We start from the raw sequence: 10,756 nt of genomic DNA, 5'->3' as shown, positions 1-10,756 counted from the left end.
ATAACTATTATTTACATAAACTAGTTCTTAAGAGGAAAAAAATCAGCATATAATTTTGTGAAAAGCTCAGACATACTGTCAACTTAATTAAAAGTAATTATTTCCCAGATTATAATTTAGCAATTTGCATTATTATTATTTTATTATTAATTTTGGAAACAATGATTTAATAGTCTTTTTTTACAACATCACTGAATGTTTTTTCATACTATATAAAATTATTTTTGGGTGGTGGGGTCATCTCATATTCATCATATCTGGGGTCACTGCCATCAAAAAGTTTCAAACACTCCAAGATATGTACCACAGAGAAGAAGACGTCAAAGAGTTACAGTGATGGTTAAATTCTCATCTTTTATATGAGCGCAGCTGCAGCAGGCCATGTTTGTTTTTATTCTGCCGTGTTTTTTCCCCGAAAGCAGGCAGAAAAAAAAAAATCTCAGAGCAAGTGCAAGGATCAGTATGACTTAGCACATGAAGGACAGAACGGAATTCTGATGAAAAATCCTAAGCTTGTTTCAACACATTTTTACAGCTGATGACCAACATCCAGCCTGTCCCGACAAATCAGGAAGAGCACATTTGAACTGACGATACATTCTCCGACACGGCATTCACATGCTTCTACTTGTACACACATACACACACGACACCACCGGCCTTTTCACTGTGTAAACAAACGTGGTCCATTGAGATAGTTTGTTTATGAATGATTGGTTGTTTAACAGGGTTTAAGACAGGAGTGCTTGCTGACGCACATTCTACAAACAAGCCAGAGGAGGATTATGCAATTGAACACTGAAAAGGCCTTTTGCAACAGGGTGGGGACCTGACTTCCCTCCAAGATATGTACCACAGAGAAGAAGACGTCAAAGAGTTACAGTGATGGTTAAATTCTCATCTTTTATATGAGCGCAGCTGCAGCAGGCCATGTTTGTTTTTATTCTGCCGTGTTTTTTCCCAAAAGGAGGCCGGAAAAAAACCCATGAGCAAGTTGCAAGAATCAGTATGACTTAGCACATGAAGGACAGAACGGAATTCTGATGAAAAATCCTAAGCTTGTTTCAACACATTTTTACAGCTGATGACCAACATCCAGCCTGTCCCGACAAATCAGGAAGAGCACATTTGAACTGACGATACATTCTCCGACACGGCATTCACATGCTTCTACTTGTACACACATACACACACGACACCACCGGCCTTTTCACTGTGTAAACAAACGTGGTCCATTGAGATAGTTTGTTTATGAATGATTGGTTGTTTAACAGGGTTTAAGACAGGAGTGCTTGCTGACGCACATTCTACAAACAAGCCAGAGGAGGATTATGCAATTGAACACTGAAAAGGCCTTTTGCAACAGGGTGGGGACCTGACTTCCGGTACAAAGTAGGGCAAAACCATCAGAACTAAACCAGGCCAGAGAAACAGATCCTTTAATAACGGCACTATCACCGGAGGGCATATGTCTCTCATGTCAGGAATGCTTCTAGGAGTCTGAATCATCTAAGTTATCATACCAAACTGTCACTCATTTTCCAGGCCTTAATGAGTCAGAGTACTCCTGATAGGAGTGAGAGCTTCCTCAAAACGAATGTGTTTTTGAGGATTTCGCAACAATGCGAGCAATTCTGGGGTGTAGTTTCCACCTTAGAGAGGATTTGTCGCAACGGACCATTACATTAAACGAGGAGATGATGTTGTAATTGTTTAACAATGACGATTTCACTTTTTTTTTTTTTTTTAATGTACAGTATGACTTAGGTGATTTTGCCTACAGCCTCTGTGAATGTGAGACAACTCCCAAAAAAATGTAGGTGAATGAATGTGAGAAATCATGATGAGCATTTCTGACAGTATTGCGTGCATGCTCACCTCTGAGCTGGTGTTCTTTTCAGCTTCACGTTCAGATGTCTCATTGTCTTGAAATGCCCTCTGTGTGTAGAAACAAGATAAGTGGGCAGATGAACAAATAGAGCAGTATGTATTAAATGAAAGATTTTTTTCTGGCACTGAGGGTTGTGACTAGAAGATATGAGTGCTTACTTTAATGAACGCATAAACTCTAGCAATAATAATATATATATTTCTTTACGCTTTAAAACTTCTTAACATAAAGATCAGATGCTTTCACTGTTTAAAGGTAGGCTAGTTGATGAAAAACTTGTTTCATTATCAAGGTGTTCAAATTTATATACAGTGGGTTCTATAAACTGTTTTAAAAGTTTTAGAATTTTGAAAGAAAATGTGTGACAAAATGGAGAAGAAATTTGATTATATATCAACATATTGTTATTTCTAGGCTAGTAATGAAGTATGTAAATTAGTGACTTTGATCACGTGATTATTTGTCCAAAGGATCAGATGTTCTTGCTTCCACTGATGATCCTCAGGTTTTACACAAACGTTCATGCAACTCGAGTGCATGATTTCATGACACCCAGTCAATAAAGGAAAAAGGGAAAACCCAAATACACTGTGAAATGCATGTGCACTTTTCAATTAAACATTTCACTTATATTGCTACACTGATCAGTGTTTAATTGAAAATAATAATTATTATCAATTCTATCATTTGTAATGTACACTTTTGTATTAAATAAAAAAGCAAATTACAAGCATTTTCACAAGTGGACTTTTGCACCTCACAAAATATACAAACATACAAATATATAGCTTTTTGCAGTCTGAATGATAAATGAACTTCTCTGAATATATGACATTGTAAAAATGGATAATAATATATGACATTATAAAAAGTACAGCAACGCTGCAAAACATCTTACACAATTTTGTAAGTAAATGTATCTTGTTATCAAGGATATTTACACTCTCAAAGAATATATATATGTTTTCTAAATAAAATGCATGTCTAAAATGTTTCCCACTTTACTGGCAAGAAAAGAATGATAAAATATCAGATCAACTATGTTGTGATTCTGATTAAATTAGACGGAGAAATTGAGAATCAGGCACTTGGCTCTTAATTTGAGTTGGAGTTCGTAATCGTCTAGCAATAACAAGACAAGAGGAGGGGAAGAGGAGGAGATGAGTGAATAAAAGGGGAGTGAATGAGAGTCGATGTGAGGAAAAAAGAGACAAGAGGGGTGTATGGATAACGAGCCGTTTACCCTCCCTGACGTTCCACAGCAGGGGAAAAAAAACTTGAATTATGTCAGCAGCTGTAAAGTCTACAAAATGGGCCAATACTTGTGTTTTTTTCCACAATAGCCCGTCTGCACCGAACACCGGTCCAGAGGCCTAAGCCATGGGATAATGGAAAGAAAATAGCGGACATTCTTGTGGCGGCCCACAGAAACCCTGGCCGTGCAATAAAGACAGACAAGATCACTAGTAAAGTGTACACACATTCAAACAGAGGAAAGAAGCAGCCAACTTCGCCACACAGGAGGGAAGGACCTGGGGTCTGGCAACCCTCCCTTATGATCTGTGAACTGCCAACTGGCTGTTCTCTAACTGCTGGGCTCAACTGATGTTTAGCTATGATAAATGAAAGTGGTGAATAATTACTAATCTGCAAATCATTTTCTGTATTAAGCCCATCAGATTTTTTTTTCTAATGTTTGTTTTTAATCACAAAGGAAACAGGAGAAGAAAATGCCTGCCCACATGTGCAATTAAAATTTTTTTGTACAGGACATGTATAATAAGAAAAACAAACATGTCATTAACAAATTAGCATTATATAATGCTTAACATACCTCTTTTATTCAAATGAAAAAACATTATTTAATGTCATAGCTGTGGGGCACATGCTCATGCATAAGAGTTGTTGGCCCAGTGACCCAGGATTGAGTCTGACTTGGGTCATGTCCCACTCCCACTCCCCCGTCTACACTTGGCTGTCCTATAAAACAGGCCAAATCAACAAAAACTATTTTTATACCATATATATATATATATATAGGTAAAAAATATGTTCTGTAATTAAATATTTTATGTATTATTACATATTCACTATAACTGGATCAGTCTGCTGTTTTCAAAGTAGACTGCTACAACTGCTACAACTTCTAAAATATGTTGATATAACAGACAATACACAATAACTAATAACTTATGACAAAACATAATTTTGTTGTATTTCAGAGGAGTCATGTATTGATTATTTACATTTACATTATTTAATACAATTAAACACACGCACATACAGTATACGCACATATATATATAATATTTTAATATTTAATTATATTTAATAAATAAAAAAAGAAATATATTAGATACAATTCTTTGAATTATTTCAACCAATTAGTTACATCAACAAACAATCCCTTCATAAAGATTTTCCAAATGAATTTGATTTCATTTCATTATGCTGTTCTCTTATGTTACTTAAGTTCTATATCAGGCTTGGACGATCACTTCAGACTATCAATGAGGTCATCTGTGACACCCACAAAGCTTCTGTGAAACTCATTTTCACAAAACTTCATGCAGTTCACTTTGGACTGCATGATCAATTGCCGGTAATGGGGAATGTTCAGTTTGCAATCTGGAGTGAGAGACAGTGTGTATGTGTGTGTTTTGGTGACTATGAGACAGCGTCCCCTGGGTTGAAATAATGTGTGGTTGGGTGTGTGTGCATGCGTGGGGGTTTGTCCATGATTTATCAATGTGGGATTTTCAACCACATGAGCTCATTCTAGTTCCTCCACCCACTGCAATGCCACCAGAACACACACATGCTGCCCGGCCCAAGAACAATGAGGTGACTGGCCTCAAACAATTATTATAACCATTCGTGGCACAAAATAAGACAAAAGTGCATTGATTGACTGGTTACAGACACATTTGGTCTTGCATCCATCACTGATGACATAGGCTGATTGAAAAATTTCAAAACAATTAAAAGCCCAGCCATTTATGCCCTAAATTGTTTTGATCTGTCAGGAGGGAAGGGAGTGTCCCGCTCTAGAAAGACATCAAGCGGCACGAACACCAACGCCTTTCTAATTAATAATTTATTGGCCTCTTCATGAACAAAGCTGCCAACTCTCTTATTCAGAACTGCAACAAACAGGTTCTCTAGATATTGGATTTTATGTTCTTACAAATATTTCAAGACAACGGTCTGCAGGTGACATCAATAATTGACAGAACAAGAACTGCAACCGAAAAATGAATAACACTTTACAATAAGGTATTATTTGTTAACATTAGATAATGCATTATCTAACAAACTAACAAGAAGTAATATTTTTAAAGCATCTATTAAAATTGGTTAATGCTATTAAATGAAATACAACTATTTACTGAATCTTTTGATTTAACATATTACATTACATATTTATTTATAAACATTTTAGCAAATGTTGAAATTAGCATTAACAAAGATTTAACAAAGATTGTAGAAGTATTGTTCATTGTTCGTTCATGTTAACTCATTTATTTAACTAATGTTTACAAGTGAAACCTTAAATGTAGTTAATGAAAAATGTTTTAAAAGACTACAGGATGTAAACGAGATAATCTATAATACAGATGGTACAGATGATTCTAACATATTTCTTTAAAAAAAAATCTAAAAAAAATAATAAACTTTGCAGCAATTGAACATTCATTTTCAATGAAAGTTGGCAATGTTTTGTCATGCAACATGCAAAATCCTCTTACAGAATCCTATGACCCTTTATCAATCAAAAATGTTGCAGACTTTCTTGTTCTACATAATCAAGAGCTTTTCTTAAGATATTAACGCTATGCCAAAATCAAAGGCTAAGCTGCTAGTTGTTTCAGCAGCTGTTCTGTTTTATTAGCAGTAAGTCAGTCATGGGATGAGTGTCACGTCAGTGTCCTTCTGGTGAATGAGAGAAATTAATCAATGAAAACGGCTGGTTTCATTCATCCCACAAACACGTTTCTCCAGCTATAAAAAGAGCTTTTGTCCATGTATTAGCACAAAGAGAATATTTATCCCAATAATGAAAAAAATGTTGAATTAAAATAGAGGGAAAAGGATACTGGGATCTTAAGACCTCGTGTCGAATATCAGTACTGCTTCACCTTTCACACATAAACAGGCACGTCTGCACACATTTACACCTGTCACATCACCTGTATGAATTGGCCGTTTCCTTTCGTGTCTCAAATGCGGTTTCACGGCCCTAAGCAGGTACAGATCTGACTCACAGTTCAAACCCGCCCAATCATGAAAGACATGCACAATTACAATGCCATTGTGTGGCGATTGAGGGGACAGGGCAGGGTGAGGTATGTGAGTGTGTATTCGTGTGCACCTGGGCAATGCTGTTCACATTTATGATTGTAAGTGGATTTGGTATATTTTATTAAGTTCATGTTAGGCATAAAAACAATTTCCCAAATTAGTGAGGGGGGCTTCAGAATCTGGATGACAGTTAATAGTGTGTGTATTTGTACGTGTGTGTGTGTGTGTGTGTGTGTGTGTGTGTGTGTGTGTGTGTGTGTGTAGCTAACATAGACAAATTTACTGAACATATGTCCAGAAGTTAGCAAACTCGGACAAAAACTCTTTTTGATGATATCCTGAAAATTAGAAGAAGAAAAAAAGTTCACAAATTCAACAAATATCCTTTTGTCTTAATTATAAAAATTATAAGTTTTACTTAAGGTGTAGAGTTAGGTGTGTTCAAATTTCTCTATAGCCATTTGAAGCCAATTAAAATTGTTTCATGGCACGCAAAACATTTGGATAGCAAGAGAAATTTGTGTTTCTGTGCAAGTTAACGGACAGTTAGACTAACTGTTTAAAAAACAAATAGTTAATTGTTCTGTAAAATGTTTTAAGCAACCTGTGGATTTTTTTGTCCAAATGTATGTTTGAATTATATTTCAATTTTAAGAATAAAATCAATAAAATAACAAGAATCTAACGTAAAAGTGTTTATCATATAAACAAATCGGAGAATGGCAATGAAGAGACGGTGGAACAATAACGTAATAAAGCACTGAACGCAACACACTGAAACACAGAAGAAGAAAATACAGTCTCTTGAACGTTTTCTTTTATGACAATATGTCAAAACGTGATAAACATAAGACAAGATTTTTTTTAAATGACATCCACTCTTTATAAAAGTAACATTATTATGAATTCATTTTAACGTACCAGAATTATAACATGTTATTAATTTTTTGGCTAAGTGCATTTGAAAGTTTGTGAATAAATGGCGACACACCAAAACTATTGGAAGATGATATGAAACATAACATCACTGTACACTGACCCAACCCTGACATTTATATTGTCATAGCTGGTTACAGCTTCAGGGCAGCAAATGTAATTTTATTTCAGGATCTTTTCAATTTGTGCACGCTGCACAATCCGTCAAACACATTTAGCACTTTCTGCAATGGTTGTAAAACTTTCTATAGAGAAATGCAGTGTACGTCTTTTACTAATGGAAGCCAGGTGCGTTATTTCAAATGCACAAGAAATCACACTGATTAAATACACTGATAGCCCTTTCCCTCACATCCTACACAGACGTGTTTCAAAGCTGATTACGACAAAATGATATTTTGGCTGTGTAAATAGCTGCAGGAAAACCGCCACACACACACTTGTATGAGGGATTGTCTAAATGACGGCTTTTATTCAAGTGTAAACACTGAAATACAAAGCCCATCATGCTTTTATGCTCAAATTGAGCATAAATTGTTGATTTATAGTCAGATGTGGTAAATTTCAAACTGACAATAAAACAGCTATGGCAACAACCATTATTGACAGCAATATATTCACAGAAATGACTATTAACGCAAGTACTACTGTGTTTTTTGAACATGGTACCATGATAATACCAGGTTTTCTGGAAATATACTATTGTAATACCATGGTGTTGCATAATGTACCTAAGAAAATCATGTAAATACTATTGTATATGATATATATGAAGATTTTACTCTTATTTTAGATGTATATATAAAATATATAAATATTTAATATCATCTAATATTTTTATGTAACTTGCTCATATATATATATAGCATATTTTGTATATTTTATTACATATACACACACATCGTAGACATCCAGTGATTTACAAAACAGTCCAATTAACTTGAGTTAGTACCTTCGAAATAAAAAGTAAGAGGGTCAAAGTATGATATTTTACAACACGAATAAAATAGTGGTCAGCGGACCGGTTCAAAGGTCCATAAAAGTGCCCGCTGCTTGAAGTTATAACAACTGACTTTCCTGCGAGGGGGTAGAGTACACGTGGTCCTGCCTCCCACTGAGAGAGACACAAAGAGAGATGTTGGGGTCGAACTGTGACTCACACAAGTCTGTGAGATACTAGACAAAGCAGACATCAGAAACAAATCACGAGAACTTCGTAAAGACAAGGCTTGTTCGGTGAGTAACGGTCTTTTGCAGCTCCAAATAAGCTGGCGATAGGGTCACCTGTCATTCATTAGAGGCCAGTAAAAACGTACAATTCCATAAATTTATACTGAATATTTTCATCACAGTTTTATGTATCCTTTCCATATCCCTGATGGACTGACTGCTCCATTAGGAGAGAGTGACTCCACAAGAGTGGGACTGAATTAACATCAAATAATTAAATAATTCTACCCTTCACTCTCTGCTGGACAACGAGAACTAAACGCGCGACCTCAATCACTTCATCAAAACTGGATCAAACAGTCACTGATGCTCAGATAACATCAAAAAGGACCAAAAAATATCAATTTGGTTGTGAAAGTAAATTTGTTAAATAGCACTAAATGAGTTCTAAGATGAGGGTGAATAGGCAAAATGTTCAGGCCACCTTAAAAAAAAAAAAGAGATAAAATAAGACATTACATTTTGCATGAAGACAGTAAAGCCTGTATGAGGATCATTACAGGTTTTACCTTATGACATTATTTTCACAAAAATTAAGCTCATTTCCCTTCAAATTCTTAATACTGTGTAAAACAGAAAAAGTTAACACCAGGAGGAAATAAGTTCAACATAACTAATGCAACCATTATGTGTACTTACAATTGTATTTCATAATTTAGATAATATCATTATTTTTCTCCATTACAGCAAGGGACCATTTATTGTTCGATCTCAACTATTTTTTGTGAAGAAAAAATAAACAAAACAAAAAAATGATAGTAATAATAATAAAATATCCATCAAACAAAAATACTAAAGATGGTAAAGTTCTAGGTGACCACAAAATGAACTAGGTCAAATTAAAATATCATGTACTCTGACTGTACACCAATAATTATTTTAGTGAATCTACAATCTACAAGCACTAAAAGTGCATGAAAATAATTTATTATTATCATCATCACTTTTTTGTTGTTAATTTTCTTTATCAAAGTATAATTATTGTATTTCATAATTTAGATAATATCATTATTTTTCTCCATTACAGCAAGGGACCATTTATTGTTCGATCTCAACTATTTTTTGTGAAGAAAAAATAAACAAAACAAAAAAATGATAGTAATAATAATAAAATATCCATCAAACAAAAATACTAAAGATGGTAAAGTTCTAGGTGACCACAAAATGAACTAGGTCAAATTAAAATATCATGTACCCTGACTGTACACCAATAATTATTTTAGTGAATCTACAATCTACAAGCACTAAAAGTGCATGAAAATAATTTATTATCATCATCACTTTTTTGTTGTTAATTTTCTTTATCAAAGTATAATCTATTTTTCTTTTCTTTTTGAGAACAAAAAGATTTCATGACCATTATCACCTGGATATGCCAGAACCAACAGAACAACTACAACTGTATTTTTACTTCCAGCAATGTATATGTTAATTACATAGAGATTACATATTTTATATACACACACAGTGTATCATATGACTGAGGCGTGCCATTACATCATCCAACAAAGTACCTTTGTTCTGTATCACAAAAGTCCAATAGGGAAACATGACTGCTGAATGCAGGTCAGGCAACAACTTCACAGGCTGAAAGAAAGACTCCAATGATCTCTCTAGATAAGAGAAATTCATATGTTGAAAAACCAAACAAGCATCTTTTAATAGTTTAATGCCACTACAGGTAACAAGCCTATAAATTTCTTAAACACAATGTGGGGCAAAAACGTGTGGATCTCAGACATACTAACATCTGGGCTCTTTAGTAAAAGCAGGGCCAAGAACTAACACAAGTTTATGGCGCCATCTTCTGGACATTGTGTAGACTTGAAGGAAAAAGAACACAACATAAGGAAGGGCTATGAAAAATTCTAAGTATGATGTATTATGTCCGTATTAGTTCCAAACATTTCTGTTTTTAAATTTTCTAAATTTTAAACTTATTATTTTGTTATTTATTTAGATATGAAATCTCTTAGATTTTAATGTCAATTGATTTTTAGGCCCCACAGTATAACAAAGAATTACAAATACATCATATAGATTAGGTCTACTGAAATCCTGGCAAATACAGATATTCAGATAATAATTTTCATAAGATCAACAACTAATTAAATGGATGATTTTATAAATCTATTTATAAAAATCTACTTTGACAAAAAATAACTAAATACACATACTAGATCATACAAAAATACAAATAACTAGATAATAGATAAATAAATAAATAAATAGTCTGTATGCTCCAAGTGGATTTGGGAATCTTAACATTATAATAAACAATATAAAAATGGATAAATATTCCTTTTAAAATATGCTTTTGAAATATATACATACACACACACACACACATACATATATATATAATATATATATATATATATACACACACACACACAC

The 10,756-nt window shown here is 34.1% G+C and overlaps 1 long non-coding RNA gene across 3 annotated transcripts in view; it reads right to left on the bottom strand.

Annotated features, from left to right (window-relative positions):
- Positions 1-8,064: 8,064 nt before the first annotated feature.
- Positions 8,065-10,756, bottom strand: part of LOC107744624 (uncharacterized) — a 4,682-nt gene continuing 1,990 nt past the window's right edge. For 2 of the 3 annotated variants that reach the window (XR_001640501.1, XR_001640500.1), the window contains exons 2-3: positions 9,874-9,946; positions 8,065-8,783 (exon numbers count right to left, since the gene is read on the bottom strand). This is a non-coding gene — a long non-coding RNA (uncharacterized LOC107744624). The remainder of the gene's footprint in view (positions 8,784-9,873; positions 9,947-10,756) is intronic. The other variant, XR_001640502.1, reaches the window with a different exon arrangement.

The sequence above is a fragment of the Sinocyclocheilus rhinocerous genome, unplaced genomic scaffold, assembly GCF_001515625.1.
Source record: "Sinocyclocheilus rhinocerous isolate Xijiao unplaced genomic scaffold, SAMN03320098_v1.1 scaffold767, whole genome shotgun sequence".
Taxonomy (NCBI): domain Eukaryota; kingdom Metazoa; phylum Chordata; class Actinopteri; order Cypriniformes; family Cyprinidae; genus Sinocyclocheilus; species Sinocyclocheilus rhinocerous.
This window is presented reverse-complemented; position numbering and strand designations above follow the sequence as displayed.